The sequence below is a fragment of the Zonotrichia albicollis genome, chromosome 13 (assembly GCF_047830755.1).
Source record: "Zonotrichia albicollis isolate bZonAlb1 chromosome 13, bZonAlb1.hap1, whole genome shotgun sequence".
Taxonomy (NCBI): domain Eukaryota; kingdom Metazoa; phylum Chordata; class Aves; order Passeriformes; family Passerellidae; genus Zonotrichia; species Zonotrichia albicollis.
In genome coordinates this window covers 17195468-17212424 of record NC_133831.1, presented here as the reverse complement: position 1 = coordinate 17212424, position 16957 = coordinate 17195468, and the positions used below count along the sequence as shown (strand labels likewise).

General features: G+C 39.0%; 1 protein-coding gene across 15 annotated transcripts in view; it reads left to right on the top strand.

The window, feature by feature from the left end:
* The window catches only part of ZNF536 (zinc finger protein 536), a 343653-nt gene that overhangs the window by 57557 nt on the left and 269139 nt on the right, over positions 1–16957 (top strand). For all 15 annotated transcript variants that reach the window (XM_074551140.1, XM_074551135.1, XM_014269198.3 and 12 more), the window contains one exon: positions 9910–9976. The gene's annotated coding sequence lies outside the window, so the exon portion shown is untranslated. The remainder of the gene's footprint in view (positions 1–9909; positions 9977–16957) is intronic.

Sequence of the window (16957 nt, the reverse complement as noted above, 5' to 3'; positions counted from 1 at the left end):
TTGCCAGTAGAAATGTGCAGAATGGTGCCCAACTGTGAGCTAGAAACTGGGATCATGCCTGTGGTTTTCAACCCAAGGTAAAAGCACCAGGCAGCCAAAGCCACACGGATCTGCCCCATACCTGAGTTTCACCCAGATGTGCCATTGCTTGAGCCCAAGCTCTAGCTCTCAGGTACTGCCAATTCACACAGGAGGCAGAAAAATGGTCCAGAGAACACGTTTTTTTGGTGCTTGTGGAAGTGCTGGAGCAGTGTGACTGCCCTGTCTCTCCAGTTAGGCACCAGGGGTGCGTGGAGGGGTTTGGTGCTGCTCTTGCATTGAGCACCGATGCCCCCAGTCCTCCGCAGCAGGACTTTGCGCTCTTGGGTTCATCTCTTTAATAATGCCCCTAGTCAGCATGGACGAAGAGTTGGGATCACGCTGCATCCTTGCGAAGCATCTTAAATCTTCGTCACCCCAAGATGTCATTATTGCAGTCAGGGAGTCACATACTTAACGCTGTCGCAGCAAAATCGAAATGAAACAGCATGTCCACATTTTAACTCTACTTTGTGAGGTTTGTTAAATACATACTCTTACTGTTTCATCATATCACAATAAATAATGAATGAGGGAAATATTTTAATCTTGTCAATACTGGGAATGTCTAAAAACAAGCAAAGTGTGTGTATGCATTTATGTGGATTCCTTATTTGATTTAAGCTAAGCGATACAGCTGTAACATGATTTGAAATATGCAATCAACGTAAACGAAGAAAAAGATTTTGAATGCAGTATATAAACTGTTTTTTAGACATATTTTTAGGAAAAAAGAGAAAGATTATGATTGTCATACCATGTAACAATAATACTGCCACTGGAAATATATGCAGCAGCTTTATTTTCTGCCACGGTAAAGACAATCTTAAGTCTTGGTCATTTAAATCAAAGACATTCTCATCTCTTCCACGTAGCTGATTCTTCATGACATAACAAGAAATGAAGGGGAAAATAAAGCCTGAAATCTTGGTTTAGCATTGTATTCAAAAGGCTTAAAGAAAGTTCCAAAAGATGCTTCCCTGTTTTTAGTAATAAATAGTTATATACAAAATACAAAAGCCTTTTACTCTCCAAAATTAGTTTACTAATGGAGATATAATTATTTAAAGCTCTAACTGAGCTGTACCAGTCTTGAATTAGAGATGCTTTAGGTTGGACTCTGTATTGTGCAGATTGCATTGTACCTTACTGCTTTATTGCTCCTGCATCCTGCAGTTTTACCTTTACCAGTCAGGGCCAAGCTGAAATGGAAAATGGTGGCTTTCTTTTTTGGGCTAAGAATAGAATGGTCAGTGAAAGGTTTCTCCCTCATTTTTCCACATGCAACTCAAAATAGATGTAGTAGACTGCAGAATAGACTTCTCCATGGTCTAAAGCATTTTCAGGGTCTGGTTCATTGTTTTTTGATATTGTTCTGTTCAGTGAGAGATTCTTGTACCAAGTGCTGGGGGCACCAGGTTCCTCAGGGTTGTTTTATGTCTCTCTCATTGGTAAAGTCAGTGAATCAGCCAGCCAAGGATTATTTCATCTGCACATCTGCCCATCTTTATTCTGATGGGACAGAGGCCCTGGTGTGCCATCTCTGGAGTAGCACAGGTTGGAGGAGGGAGAAGAGGAGCCTGGTGCAGCTGCACAAGCTGTTAAAGAGCCCCATTACACTTCACTGCCCTTGTTTGAACTCCTGCCCGTGCTGCTGTACTGTGATCCTTAACACACTTGGGTAGGTTAGGAAGTGGCTTCTTTTGTGTGACTCTGAAAGAAAGGCCTCCCAGTAAGCAGAGGAAGGAGAATAAAATTGAATTAAAGAACCTTGGCCTAGTCTTGAAAGATAGAAAAGCACAAGAGGAAAAGAAGTTTTGGCTTTTAAGGCTAATTTTATCTCTTGTGAGGCCATCAAGTCAATGAGTAGAAGTGGCAACTGGAAGTTCTTGGGTTATATTACTTGCCACTGGATTACTGTGTTACTTTAGTAATGAAACATAAATGTTCTCTCTGTTCCCCAGTGGACATAATACCATTTACCTGTCTCAAAAATGCTTTGTAATTTAATTAACACTTGGAGTGCTCTTTGAGCTCCTTAGATAAAAGCAGGCAAAATGAGTCAATTGTTACAGAAATCCCAATTTATCCCCGTTTAAAAAAAATTCCACTTTGTCTTGACTTTTTCAAACCTCAGATAATGTTTGATAGGAGTTTTGGGCTTTGTTCTTACTGGTCCTTGGAGTCACTTATTCTTAGTGATTTGCATAGGCACGGTGTAGGTATTACTTTTTTGTTCAACAGAGTATTTTGGTGGATCATAAATTACCAGTCCCTGTGCTGGGAATCTGCTTCTGAGAGAAGCATACATTTTCAGAGAAGAGTTTGAGTTGTGCTAGACAAGTTCTTCATTATTCTTCAGTACATTCCTCTCATTGTTTTGGGGGAAAGATTTCTTAATTTTTGGTTGGGCACTGGATGTAATAGCTTGGTTTTTGTTTCATGAAGTTATGCTATATGTTACTGAGAGAGAAGTGCTGTAACTACAGCTCTCCCACAACCCTGTTTCATTACCACATCCTACCCTGGCCACATCACTGACCAGTGACCAATTCTTATGTAATCATTGCCTGGAAGTTCTCCCTGATCTCTGCCTTTGATTGAAATAATTGTACAGATGCTTCTGCTTTGTAAGACAGCTGAGATGTTGATTTTTGCACCTGTGCTGACCTCCAGTAAAGAAGTTTATTTTTCAGCAAGCAGAAACACTTGCAGCAGGTGAGCTGAAGCTCCATCCATCCATGCTTTTCATCTTGTGTTGGTAACAGCCAGGTCCTTCTCTCAAATCCTAAAGCCCATCTCATTGCTCCTGGGTACCTAATTCATTCTCACACTTTTTCATGCATTGATGTGGGTTTTGCTGCCTACCCCTCACTCTTCTTTTCAGACTGTAGAAACAGCACACACATACCTGGATACAGCTGGGCACAAAGTGAGGTTCTTGCAAAAAGTCTATGTTCATACATTTTCTCCCTTTTAATCTACTTTCTGCCACTGTCGTATTTTAACTGCTCAAAAGGAGTTTAAACACGCTCCTAGATAAGGAGATAATCTCAACAAGCATCTTACCACAAGCAAAAATGTGGCACACCTGTTTGCACACAGGCTTGATGAAGCATCTCAAAGTTATGCTAAGCAAGTCTGCCATTCCCTTCTGGTATTAAAAGTGTCATTATCTTGGAGTTCTAAGATGTACTCTTTGTGAAACAGCACATAATAAAACCTAGAAGCAAGTTTATATCTTTCTTATTCTTTCCTTCATCCTCTCCAGCAGTTGTTTCAGCAGAACCCTTCTGCTTTTGCTTTGATAATTTAAATAGACAGTCTCATGCAGTTGTGACAAGCAGGGCTGACTCTCAGCTCTTGTGGAAATCTGGCAAAGTCAGAGTAGCTCAAGTGATCTGCCACTGCTTTTCAAATATTTCAGAGTAATACAAGCTCCATTTATCAGAAACTGTTAATCTTTTTTGACTCTAGATCTGACTTTCCTTCTGTATAAACTTTACATTTATTTCACTTTTTAAAGCACGTTCTACCACAAAAGAACTGGAGAAAAGGTAGAGGGAGGTGCCTGTGGGGTTTATACCTCTGCCCATCTGCAGTGCTGGGTAGCAGGGCTGGGAGTGCTGCAAGGGTGCAGCAGCAGTGCGGGCACCTGTGCACATGTACAGCCCTTGCCAGGAGCAGCTTGTTTTAACAACAGGTGAAAGCGTGCAGCTCTAACAGTCTAAAGCAGAAGCTTCTCTGCCTTTCTCCCTCATGTCTTTTCCCCGGAACATTACATTTTTTACTGCAAGTGTGGCTGGATAAAAATAGAGCACATCTTAAGGCTCTTAATAGAGATCCCAAGTGTTGCTTTGAATGGACATTGTCCTGTGAGCTCAACAGTGGAGGAAAATTCTTGTGTTCCTTTTCTTTCCTGTGGGTAACTGCACATTTCATAGCTGACCAAATATGCCAAGACTATGGAAAAAGAGAAAATGGCAAGATGACTATTTCCCCAAAACAGTAAACACACATTGCAGCCTGGCTTCTTGTTTGAGAATGCAAGATTTTACTTTTTGAATAACTACTGTATTTTAACAATAGGCATCAAGTGGTTGCTATGTGATACACAACAGTGTTTTTCATGAACTTTTGGCTGCTGAATAAGCCCAGCAAATATGGGTTCTTACCCTTTTAGTTTTCTGGGTCAATTCATTTTGCACAAAGGAGAGAATGATAATTTGAGTTGTAGGCAGAGAATGTTTTCTTCACATGGTAGAGAAGATGAAAGCTGTTTTTATTTGATTCCTTTTTAAATTAAAAATTATAATTCTTTATAAAGTTACAAATAATTATCTTATTACTAAAGGCATCCCATAAGCATGTTAGAGTCTTTCTCTGTAAAATAATTGCTGATTGTCACTGCAAACTAAAAATGAGGGAGAGTGAGGGGAAACAAATATATATACAATGTGTACGTGTGGAAGTTATTTTATTTTTTCAAAATGGTATTTGATTGCCTCAAAAGTAAAGACTTAGGCAAATGCTATTTGTTAGGTGGTGCTGGCTGATTATAGACCATATAGAGTTGTTTTCTGAACTGCTGTTGTCTAAATGCTCAGCCCTTTCCTGCTTATGTGTCAGAGAGGACAGTGTCTATCAGATTTAGTTGGCTTCCTGATGGGACACCACATTGAGGGTGCTTTTATGTTCTTATCTTCCCTTCTTCTGTTGTTGGAATCCCATGGAGCAGGATTTCTGCAAAGTGTGGAGCTGAAATCTGCGTGAGAGCAGGGGCTGGCACTCAGGAATGGGAGGGGAGGGGCAGGTGAGGGGGTGGAGGAGCAGGAGGATGTCAGCAGCTCCTGGGAGCACACAGAGGAGCAGCATCAGCAGCACCTGACAGGAGGGAGGAGGAGGAGAGGCAGAGAGAAAGGAGTATGTTTGGGATAGGGCAGGAAGGGCATTCAAGTTACCCAATGGAAGGGAGAGAAATGATTTCTAGCTGTGCAAAGGTACATGAGAACATGTACCTGCCTCTAGTTTTTCAGTGCTAAAATACTCATTTAATTGTAATTAGCTCTGGAATAAGTACACTCACAGGGGCCTGCGCAGGAAGGCTTTGGCAGAGAAAGAAGAGCTTGGTTTGGAGAAGAGTGAAGTGGAAGTGTTGCTGAGGACAGCTCCATCGTGTAGAAAGACAAAGAGGATGGGTGGAAGGTTTATCATGCTCTTCTCTGAGGTGTTTCTAAGCCATGAGCTGTTCTGTCCTGGAGCAGATGTGGACAGGGCTTTGTTTAATCTTGGCCAAATTAATGGAGACAGAGTTTATGTGACAGACTCACCAGGGCTCTGGAGGGCAGCTGGCTGAACCATGGGAGTACTGGATTTGGTTTCTGAAGGAAAATACAGCTGTGATTACTCTTCCTGGTGCTGTCTGTGTATGACAGCATCCATCAGTGCTCATCCATCCACTCAAGTGTCACCATGAGACGTGTCTGAAAATGCCAAAGATGTACAAATTTCATCTGAGCACTGTGGCTGTTCATTCTCTAAGGCTCTTTTCTTAGCCCCTCACCAAGTGCCAAAACACAGCTCTAGAGCAAGCTCCAGAAAGGCTCCAGTCAAAGCCATCTCTCCTCTCATCTGGACATAGCTTCAATCAATTCTCACAGTGGCTGTAGTTCTCCATTTGTGTAATTTACATAATTCCATTAGGTTGAATAAATTTACACAAATTTGTACCTTCTTCTGCTGGGGAGATTTGTGTTGGTTTTTACTGCTTTGGGATTTTTTGAGCATAGTCAAGTCCTGTCTGCATGCAGTCACTGTGGCAGATATCAGCCAGAAAAGCACCCATGTTTCACCTTAAAGATTTCCTTACTGAGAAGAATGAAGGAAGTTACAATACATCCCAGGTCACTGCATCCTGACAATGCTCAGGAAATTCTCATCTTCCCTCTGCATTTTCCCAGTTGCCCTTCTCTTCTCTATTGCCTCTTTTTGGTTAAGTTCATTTCAAATTCAATTTTGAGGGAAATACCTTTTCTCTTTGGTCTCAGACACAGCAACACCCCTGCCCCACAGATGATAATAGGGATTGCTTACTCAAATAGAAAGAAAAATTCTTTTATGGATGACATTTTTATTTTATTAGATGTTCCATGTAAAGCATTTATCATTGGAATAATTTTCCCTCTCAAAGTCATATCAGACACAAAGCTGTCTTCAGGGCTATTTCTTCTAGTTCACTGGACAGCTGTTCTGCCTGAAAAGAAAGAAAAGATCATATATCAATCAAAGACTTCAGGAGAATCCTTATGTTCTTTATCTAATAGGAAAATCCTAACTGTGAATTCTTGATCTTCTGACTTCTGCTTTTTCAGTTTGAAGAACTGCACTGATATATTTTGCAAGACTATCTGTTGGGTTTATTTTTTTAATGTATCTTTTGTGTGTCGTTTTGATGCTAGGAGGGTGTTACAAACTCATCTGCACTGGTGACAGCCACATCATAAGCAAACAGTTTTCTTACCCCTGTGACTCGATTCATCCTCCTCTGAATGTCACTATGGGCAGAAATTAGTGCTGCTTAGCAGAAACAAGCTTCTCATCTCTGCTCTGCTGGTGCTGAACTACTGATTTCCAGTGGAAAAAGACTAAAGGGCTGAAAGGTGTGCCCAACCTGCAGTCTACTAACCTAGTACTAGTCATCTAAATACTAACCTAGTATTTAGTCATCATTCTGGAGTTCTGTAACTCCATTGCACTGACATAAGTAACGTGGAATAATTAAAAAAAAATTATTGCTAGTTATACAAGTACCCCAGTCTGCCATGCTAACTTAATGAAGATTCAAAGTACATTAGACTTCCTGTCCTTTAGAAAAATATTCAGAATACTTATACAATTTACTAAACAATGTCTATGTACAATTGCAGAATTGAGATTAGTGTGTGTCCTTTCATCTGTGAGCATGGGGTGAACTTGGATGCTCCCTTTCAGCCTAGCACTGATCATCTTCCAGACTGGAAACCACATCCTGCAGGCAGGGATTCCTGGCTGTGTTAGGTTGTGAGCTGAGTGTCAGAGCATCTTTGCACTGCACAGGTACACTGGAACCAGCCTGGAGGCTGGCTTGGAGACACAGGAGCCCAAGGGAGCTATTAACCAAACTTGAACATTTTTGCACAAGGGAAAAAGAAAGGCAAACTCAGCTCCAAGAAGGTTTTTGTATGCACCTGTTGGTGCCCTTTAAAGCAGTCTATTCCATGTTCATGCTATGTTGGCATTTGTTGGTATCTTCAGAGCCCACACAATGCCATGTGGGGCCCAGCAATACAAAGATTTGCAGTGTTTTGGTGTGTTTTGCTGAAAGAGCCCCTCTGTTCTCTCAGCCAGCAGACCTTGACTTTGGTAAGGCTGTGCAAGGGCTGTCTGGCCTGGATTCCTTTATGTAGGATTGCAAGCAAAATTAAGGCATGACGCAGCTAATTATGCAAGGGAAAAGAGGTATGAGAAAGGAAAGATGTGCCAGCATAATTGCTGTAAATTCTTGTATTTACATATACTTAAAGTTGTCCTGATCCCAAATTTCCTGAAGCAAATGAATTTATTGATTTTAAGCAGATCTTGGATCATATGGCTTGCCACATTGGATCAGAATATTGGGCCATCAAGTGCCATTGATTATGACCAGGAGCAGAAGAATTAGAGCAAGAGGCAAGAAACCTGTGATCAGTCATTTTAGAATAAGCTCTCCTTAAGGATGCTGTAATTATAAGCAGGACTCATGGCCAGTGTGCAAACTGTGATAGCTCCAAACAAAGGGAAAACAATTGGGATGATTTAATTCGCTTATGCTTTGAAATAATAAAAAAAAAAGAGATCAGTTTTATTTAATCAATAGACTCTAGGGTTTGATGTATGGATGAAAACTTACAATCAGTGGAATAATACTTCTGGTTAAGCACTTCTCATCAGGAACTTGTTTGACCTGTGAGCTGCTTCATTTTTTAAACTTAGATGTCTCTATTATAGAACTTCTAAAGATTGTTGCAGTGCCAGCATGGGGAGTGTGTGTGTGTCTGTGCTTTAATATGGATGCATCTTGTAGGAGAGGAGATAAACCTTTTTCTTTGTACACAGACACATACATGATTTATCAAACATATTGTATTACTCTGTCTTTACAGTAAAACGTACAGTGGATGTGAATTACTCTATCTGTGAAGGATTAGAAACTCTGATGTTCTGTCTTGTATTCAAGAAGAGGATTACTCTGCAGATAACGTGCAGATAATTTACTTTTAGTGAGGCAGTGCAGTTTAAGGACCGAAAAATCAACTTTCTTGAGGCAAAAGGAGTAGGAATTGTTATGGAAAAATATAGGGTAGTTGACCACTCATGGCAATTTCAAGAGAACATCCGAAATATATCATATTTATTGAACAGTTGTCATTTCCATCTTCCTAAAATGGTCTTTTGATTAAAAAAGATTAAAAATATGTTGTAAATGCCGAGTACCTTGAAATTCACCAATTTTATTGCATGCATTGGCATGATTGGTATGATTACATGCCAACAGCTCATTTGAATATGAAACATCTGTACATTATTATTTAGGGATTTTTCATCTGTTGATTTTAGAAATGAGGATTTTATGAGTCCTTGCATGCATAATTGTGTGTTACTTATATACAGAAGCAGTCAGTAATGAAAGAATTGGCCAAAAGCATACTGTATATGGTTTTGTGATTAAGATAGGAAATGCAGTGTATGAAGAAATACAATATGCACTGCATTTGATTTTAGGTGTGGCAGCAGCAATTATGATTTCATAACAGTGGAAGTAACATGACAGTTCAAAAGCACAGTGAGAAGATTATGCTTTCTTATACACAGCAGTGTAAATTCTTAAAATAACAATGTAATTTTTACATTTTTCACTAGAAATCAAGATAATCCAATTTAGAACAATTTATTCTCAACAGGTATGGTAAAAAAAAGATATATCATTCTGGAGCGTGGTATAATACATTAATTTTTATGAGTGAGTTATGAAGATGTACAACTCAGGACCTAGGATAAACATCATATTCCTTAATTAATCCATTACATTATGGCACATATGTGTCACTTTTATTACCCTAAAATGAAAAATGTTGGGGAAAGAAAAAAAGCCTGTTTTTTCTCTGTATTAGAAAACCTTTCTTATAAAATCATAAAAACATAAAATCTAATGCAGCAAACACTATTAATGAGTTAAACATCTAAATTCCTTGAAGACTTGTAAGATAAAGAGCCATCATCTTCTGGTAATTGTTCAAATACGTTCTTAGCTCAAATATATTAAAGCTTCTGCATGCTGTTTCTACGTGTTTAAATGAATCCAGACAACTTAAATTCCAGCTAGAGAATGCTGGTGAAGCTGTGATTGAGCAACAGTATAGGAACATAGTGAGAAATGAAGGGAAAAAAATTATCTGTCTTTTTAATATCCCCAAATGCAGTGATGTAGATTTTTATAGATTGAGAAGCCACCCACAGAGATCTACAGTGAACCTTTCTGTCATATGGATCTTATCCTAGCCAAGATTCTCCCTTCTGCCCCAGCCCAGATCTCCAGGAATCTGGCAAATATTTTTAATGGATAGGAAACTATCCATTAAATTTCTAGAAGAAGGGTGGCAAAATGTCCTCTTTGCCTGAGTGCTCTGGCCTCACCTTAAGAAGCTGTTCTCTTTGTGTCTGAGTATGATTGACTATCACATTTTAACCACAGAGATTTACTTACAGATTGGAATGAATATTAGACTTGTAATGATGAATATTTTGTATTTTCAGCAAAGGGTCTACGAGAGCATTGGTCACCCATTGATTAAAGAATTGGATCTCAGCATACTCCAGCCAGGTAAGTCACCCCAGCCCTGCAGCTCCCAGCACCTTTGGGAAGGTGGGTGCTTTTCTGAACAGCAGCCACTTCCAGGGCGTGTCTGGGAACAGACACCAGATCCCCCTCAGTTCCTGGGCAGAGACTTTTCAATGCAGTTTATCTCTTTGGTTATCTAATGTGGGAGCTGTTTTCCCAAAATGTGGTGTTTCAGTTGTATCTAAGTGCTGGAGCTGGGTGCTGAAACAATAACTGCATCTTGTCTACTGCACTGCATTGGAACTTCTTGGTATCAAACCCATAGATTGTGAATATCTGCTTTGTGTGCCCAAATGATCTTTTACATATCTGTGTGAATGCATTTTCACGTGATTTTACAATGCTGGGTTATCTGTCACTATTTGTCATTTCTAAAATCTGATACTAATAGAATTTAGTATTTGTCATTTTACATTAAAATAAGAAAAGACATAAGACAACACAAACCAAAACACTATTAATGAAAAAACCAAATTAGAGATTATTGTGCATTGAAGACACAAAATTTAATACAAATTAGCACAATACAAAGAAATATGTTTTTCTGCTATCTCAGTATTAGAAGAATAGCTCTGCTTTTCTCCATATGTCTGTGTCACCAGGTTGTTATTTCTTTTGTTTAGTCATATAATAGAATGTGTTGAGACATATTATCCTCAACTTGTGTAACAGCCTACAAATACTGATTGCAGTTTGAGCTTGTTATGGAAAAGTATTGCCCTGTGGATTGAGAAAATGACCAACAGCGGACTATAATCTATGAAGCTGAGAGTAAAATTGCCAACTAGAGGTCATTTTTCAAACCAAGGGGCAATAGTTTTCTACTATAAACTGAATATTACAGTCAGTATATGTTTTATTAAACCATTTCAGAAACTTGGGAGCAGTTTCATTTAAACTTCTTGCTTGATGTGGCTCAGAGAACAGGCCCAGGGCAGCCCACAAAAGAGGCCTAGTGCAGTCTGTATAATAAATATTCTGTATACTCAGTAATTATGAAGGCTTTAGGGCCTTGATGGTGAATGGCCATATCCTGCCACCATTCTGAATCCTTAGCAGAAATTGAAGTCATTAAGATTTGTGTATAAAAATGAGTGCAGGCTGCTGTTTCTTACTGTAATACTGTGACAATCTAGAGCCCAACTATATAGAAAAGCCAATTATGGCTATTGCAATCTAAAAGATTAAAAGGAAAATGCCTTTTCCTCCTCCATATCCTCTTACTGTTTTTCTCCCCTACTGAAGTATGGAGATGATGGCACTCACACAGGGGTGATTGCCTTAGTCAGTAAGAGGATTTCCACTCTGGAATAACAGAAATGACAATAAACATGCATGGGGAAAGTGAAGCCTTTAACCTCTCCTATAACACACCTTTCTTATCCATAGAGGGTTCTGCCACCCTCTGCCTGGGAACAGAGGTGTTTTCTGCAGCCATTGCCTAGAGTGACTCTTAAATGTTAATATTTTTTCAGTACAAAACCCTCAGTGACCTTCAGGGTTTAAGGAGAGTGATGGGGAGTTCCAGCTTCTCTGCAAAAGTGGGGGGCAAAGAAGTATCAGGAGGACCCCAGTGGCTTGGGCAGAAGGAAGCCAAACAAAATATTTCACTTATTCCTTGAGAATCCTTGATAAAAATAATCATGTTTAGAGCTCCTTGTGGGACTTAGCTTCTTTTGTAAGCCTCAACATCAGTTTGTCTGCCTTGCAGGATTTCTGATTTTCTATTTTGGGGCAAAACTCAGAATCTGATCCTGGTTCTGTGGCATAACCATATCACAGATCAATACTACTATCTTGTTCACAGCACACATATTTAAATTCCTGCATGCCTAAGTTGGAAATTCACATGTCACAATCATGCCTGTAAATTGTGAGTTCCCATGACCATAATTGAAGATTTCTATCTGTATTTGCCAGATTATTGCATAGTTACAGATATAGAATGGGCAAATTAGGAGCAAAATATGTTTTTCTACTTGGAGTTTTTAAAAGCCAGACCTTACATCCATATGGGTGTATATATTATACAGACACAGACATAATTTTCAAATGGTCATGATTTTAAAGGTCTGCATAAAACTTCGCCTCAGCAAGGTGATGGATTAGAGTAATAAAAAATGGAGCAGCAAAAGTCCTGTTGTACATCTAGTCCATCTTCTTGACATTACAGGATTGTTCCCTACAGGGTACTTGCTGATACTTTGTCCAGAGCAGGTTTAAACGTCCCAAGCAGTGAAGTTCCCACTAAAGTTTGACATATATAATTCAAAGGATATTTTTCTGACCCTCTATCTAAAATTGAACAGTTTACCATGATATGTTGGCAATAACTTCAGGGACCTGTCCTGTGTGCATCTCCTTGGTGCTTCCAGGCTTCCAAATATTTGCAGAAAATCTCCATAAATTACTTTGTATTGACCATGCCATTTTCTCTCATCCTCCACCTAACACTGTCACTGGGCAGATTGTGAGGGTTTTAAAGACTGGGCCAAATGAAAATAATGCTATTAATTTAGTGCTGCATGTATTGCCTAATATACACACACTATATATACGATTATGCATCTAGTCTGTGTTCATTTCTAGGGGGACGTTGTTTAGAGGACTGTCTGATTGTATTGGGCTTCTGCAAACATATAATTAATCTCATTTTTAGCAATGCTTAGCTCCAAGCTGATGGTGTAGAAATATAGGGTTATTAGTTTCTAGAACATTTTTATTATGCACTTTCTATTTTGATTGACAACTATTAATATTTTAAAATGACAGAGCTAAAACTTATGCTGCCAGATAGCATCAAATGTAATGTATACTAAGTAAACAGAAGCATGTGAGCAGGATAATATTTATTGTATAGTTACACAACAATGTGTAAGAGACTAGAGGGAGAGTTATTCTTCAAGAGGGATATTTGATATTTTACGCTCTTTAGAAATACAAACATAGGACTGAACTTTGTACCCCATTTCCTCAGGGTAGCATGCAGATTTTATCATCTATCCTGGATGGGTTGTTCTTGAAAGCTTCCATTCTTCACCTTCCTTTCTCTCAAGTTGTCTGTATAGAGATGAGGGGGAGAAGATCCTTCCAGGATGAATTTTATGGCTCTTCTGCTTTACCATTTCATGGTTTTTCTTGTAGCTCCAGCTGAAATTTCTGTTGAACCCTTTTCCTTGAGAGAAACTGTCCTTGAGAGCTTGACTGTGCCAGTCAGGTCCTGTTGGGGAAGAGGCAGAGTCAGAAGTGTTGTGCAGCAGGAGATTCACGAGGAGAAGGATTGTAGCCACTGTGCCCAAGTCAGGTTGCAATTTCTCATTTGGGAAAAAAAAAATAGCCAAGCAAATAGTAATTTTGTCTTTAGAACAAAAGGAATAGTTACTATGAAGTATATGCAAATTTCCCATGTTTTTCTAGTGAATATTTAATACAAAGCAATTAGAAGCAGGATAAGAATTACATAGCTTTTAAAAACAACAAATGAAGAGGCTCCTATTTTCATGACACAACTCACCCATCGAAGATTACTTATGGAATTCACGTGAACAGGAAAAAGTTGGAATGTTCAGAACCTGGTTAAGAAGGTCATTCTTAGGTCTGTGTGCCCCAACTGCCCTGCTGGAGCCAGGCCTGGCTTTAGAAGGATGGCAGAGATGTGCATCTCCTGAAAACACATACAAACAATTCAAACAAAGTGAATGGAGATGTAAATTCGTGTGCTGTGTTAACAAGTAAATTGATAAAACTAGCATTAGTCAATAAGGAGGAAGACTTTAGGCTTTTTTTTTTTTTTTTTTGTAAAATAATTTCAGTTTGCGTCCTTAAGAGCAAAAATTAGCTCAGTTTTACAGAAGTTTGTCAGGCACAAAATATATTAGGCAGAAGTACCTGGTTTATCTTGTGTAGTGAAAGGAATAAAGCTATGTTAACCTTGTGTTCTATCTGTACTAATTTTTCCTAATTTAGATCTAGCTTGACTATTTCAGTGAAGTACCATGTGTACCTATCTTTAGCAGAAGAAACTCTAAGAGGCAACTCTTAAATTATTCTCAATTCAAATTTTTTATGAATGATGAAGAGTAACCACTTGTGTTTGTCCTTTGCCCACCACCAAAACAGGTAGCTGTAAAATGACAAGATAATATCATTAGACAGTTGGTTTTGACAAAAAAAAATTAACTGGAGAAGAGAAGGAGCGTCAGTGGGGTTGATATATTTCACATTTATTTACTGTCCGAGGTAAATGACTTTTTCCCCTCATTGAGACAAAAAGTATCCGTGTATGAGGTGTTTTAATTTTTCCCTGAATGTGCCTTTACATACAATGCCTGTCTCCTACTGGGGCTGCTGGGCAGCACTTTTAAACAATTGCAGTTTCTAGCTGCAATTAAAATGCAGTTAAACACAAGATTATATATATATAAAATACCTGATCACCCAGCATTTATTATGAACTGTTTGATGAAGTTCTGCATTCATTCCTTAAATAGATCACATCATATTTTATTGTTGTTAAATTCTCTTTTGGATTACTACCTTCTCTTTTCTCTTAAGTTTACATGGTTGACTGCTGCAGCATTCATCCACTGTGTCTTCTGCACTTCCCTCAGCTTTTCCATTCCTTGCAAGTGGTTTTCCTCTTGACTTGTGCTTGGCATCAGGTTGATGCCATTAGCAAAAATATCTTAAAATGTTTATTATGAATCTGGACTGGTGAGGGAATTGCAGGTGCTTGTGGAAGCACAATTTGGGAAGAGTAGTTCCTGTCGATGAAGGCAATGTGTCATCGTGCCTGATGTACTTGTGAATTGTTATCAATCCTGTTACCAATTTCTGTCTAATCCCTCCTTGTCCATCTGTGATGCTTATGGTTCATCTCTTCTGGGCATTAATATTCACGTTGCAGAATGATACATCTAATGAGCGACCCCACTTTGGGGGAACAGTGCCATGTTGTGATGGAATAAAGTGTCATGATGTCTTAAGTAAATAAGCCAATTGGTCTGGGAAGAGGAAAAAAACCTCATCTGGCAGGAAAAAAATAAGAGGAGAGGCTGTTGGTGTATGAATCCCACTGAAATGAGGGTAGTACCCAGCAGAATATACATGAAGAATTGTGCCATCACATGAGTAATCAAAGTGAGGATGGTTTGGATGCTGTAAAGTGCCTTTCAGGTAGGAATTTTGGATTTTGCAGCCATGGTTCCTGTAAACTTCCCTACTATACTCCAGCCCAGTGCAAACTGTAATGTTTTGTTCTGAGATTTGGGAAGAATTGCGTCAGAAATGTTACTCATAGGGGTCTTAACTGCAGCCTTAGATCACCAGGGTCAGGATTTCAATGCCAGCACTGTTCCCATCTGAGCATCTCCTTTGTCTCCTGTAATGTAAATCCTACCCTCAAATGCTTGTGTGGGGTTGGCACTGATATTCAATGGGAGCAAAGGCATCAGAGATCAGATGGAAAATATGTATATTCTGCATCTGTGTATTGTATGTGGCAGCCAGGCAAAGTGATGGAGCAACACTTTAAAATAAACAGGATCTTTATTATACAGTCAAGTGGGGAAAAAGTGGATGTTTCTATTTATCAGTTGGGGTTTTTTTTGTCTTGGGTGTTTCTATCTTTGACTGATACAAATATTTTGGAATCTAAACATATCTCTGCAATACTGTTGTGTCTTTGTTCTGGATTTCTTTCATCTTAACTTATCAACACAGTATATGAGCCATTTTATCCTACAGTGTGATCATCATCCTAGTGTGTATTTGCTCATTAATGTCAGGTTAAGATCTAAAGAAATATGAAAGTAGGAGTGAAATTTCTTTCTTTCCTTTTTTTTTGTTTTGTTTGTACTAATCTTTTTATATTAATAATGATGGAAAAAGGAAAAACTGTGCTGTGGCTTTAGCTAAAGAAAATATATACACATTTTCCACAAGTGCTCTATTGCTTTCAGACTTGGGTTGTCTTAAATATTAGAACTCAAACATGATCTTAAAACAAAAAATGTGATCAAGTCTCTCTTTGGAGTGGGGACTAATTGGTTTGGTATTTAGAAATAATTGAAATATCCTAATAAAATATGCATTAGAAATAAATGTATGTGAAATGCACATTCTAATATTTATACTTTTTCACTGAATAGATTTTTTTTACCCATATCCTTTGCATAAGTTCATGAACAGTTGGCAAGGTCTGTTTTTTTATACACCTGATGTATATAGTGAAGAAATTTTGAAAAGAGAAAGTACCAATGGAAAAATGTAAGAGCTAATAATTTTTTTAAATTGCTGTGGGTTGCTAATGGGACACACATTTGTTACACAAGCTGCCTTCTCTCTTTTCCTTTTTATTTTTCCCCCCAAAATTCACCCTAAAAGTATTTTTAGTCAGCTTTTTCATTTCTTAAAAAAACATAGAAACAAAACTAAAACAGCTTTCTGATTTCCAGTTAAAAAACTGAAATTTTCTGGAAGGGTACAGACAGAAGAAGGGGAGTGGGCCAGGCAGGCCACAATTTACACATTGGGTGTATAATATAAGGTGTTGAAAATTCTCACAGCTGGAGCCTGCTCCTCTCCACTAGCTAGGCAGGAGGAGAATTGCTCTAATCTGGGCCATGTTGGCAGAAAGTGTCCCAGCAGCAGCTCTGGGTGAGTGGTTTGCAGAGGGAACCCACAGCAGAGTCCCATGGGGAGCGATGGGCGCTGATCCTGTGCTGACAACGAGGGTCAGAGGAGGTTTCCCAGCTGAGCAAAAGCCTCAAGAACTCCAAGTGAGTGGTTCCTTTCCTCTTGGGGAGCTCAGCTGCAGGCTGGGCGTGTTGGATGGACCAGGCTCCTGCAGAGCTGCTCCTCATGCCCCAGCCTCCACCTGAACCATCCAGCCCTTGACACTGCTGGTGTTTATTCCTCAAAATCCTTCTTCCCTTTTGTGGGGACACATCACCACCCACAGCC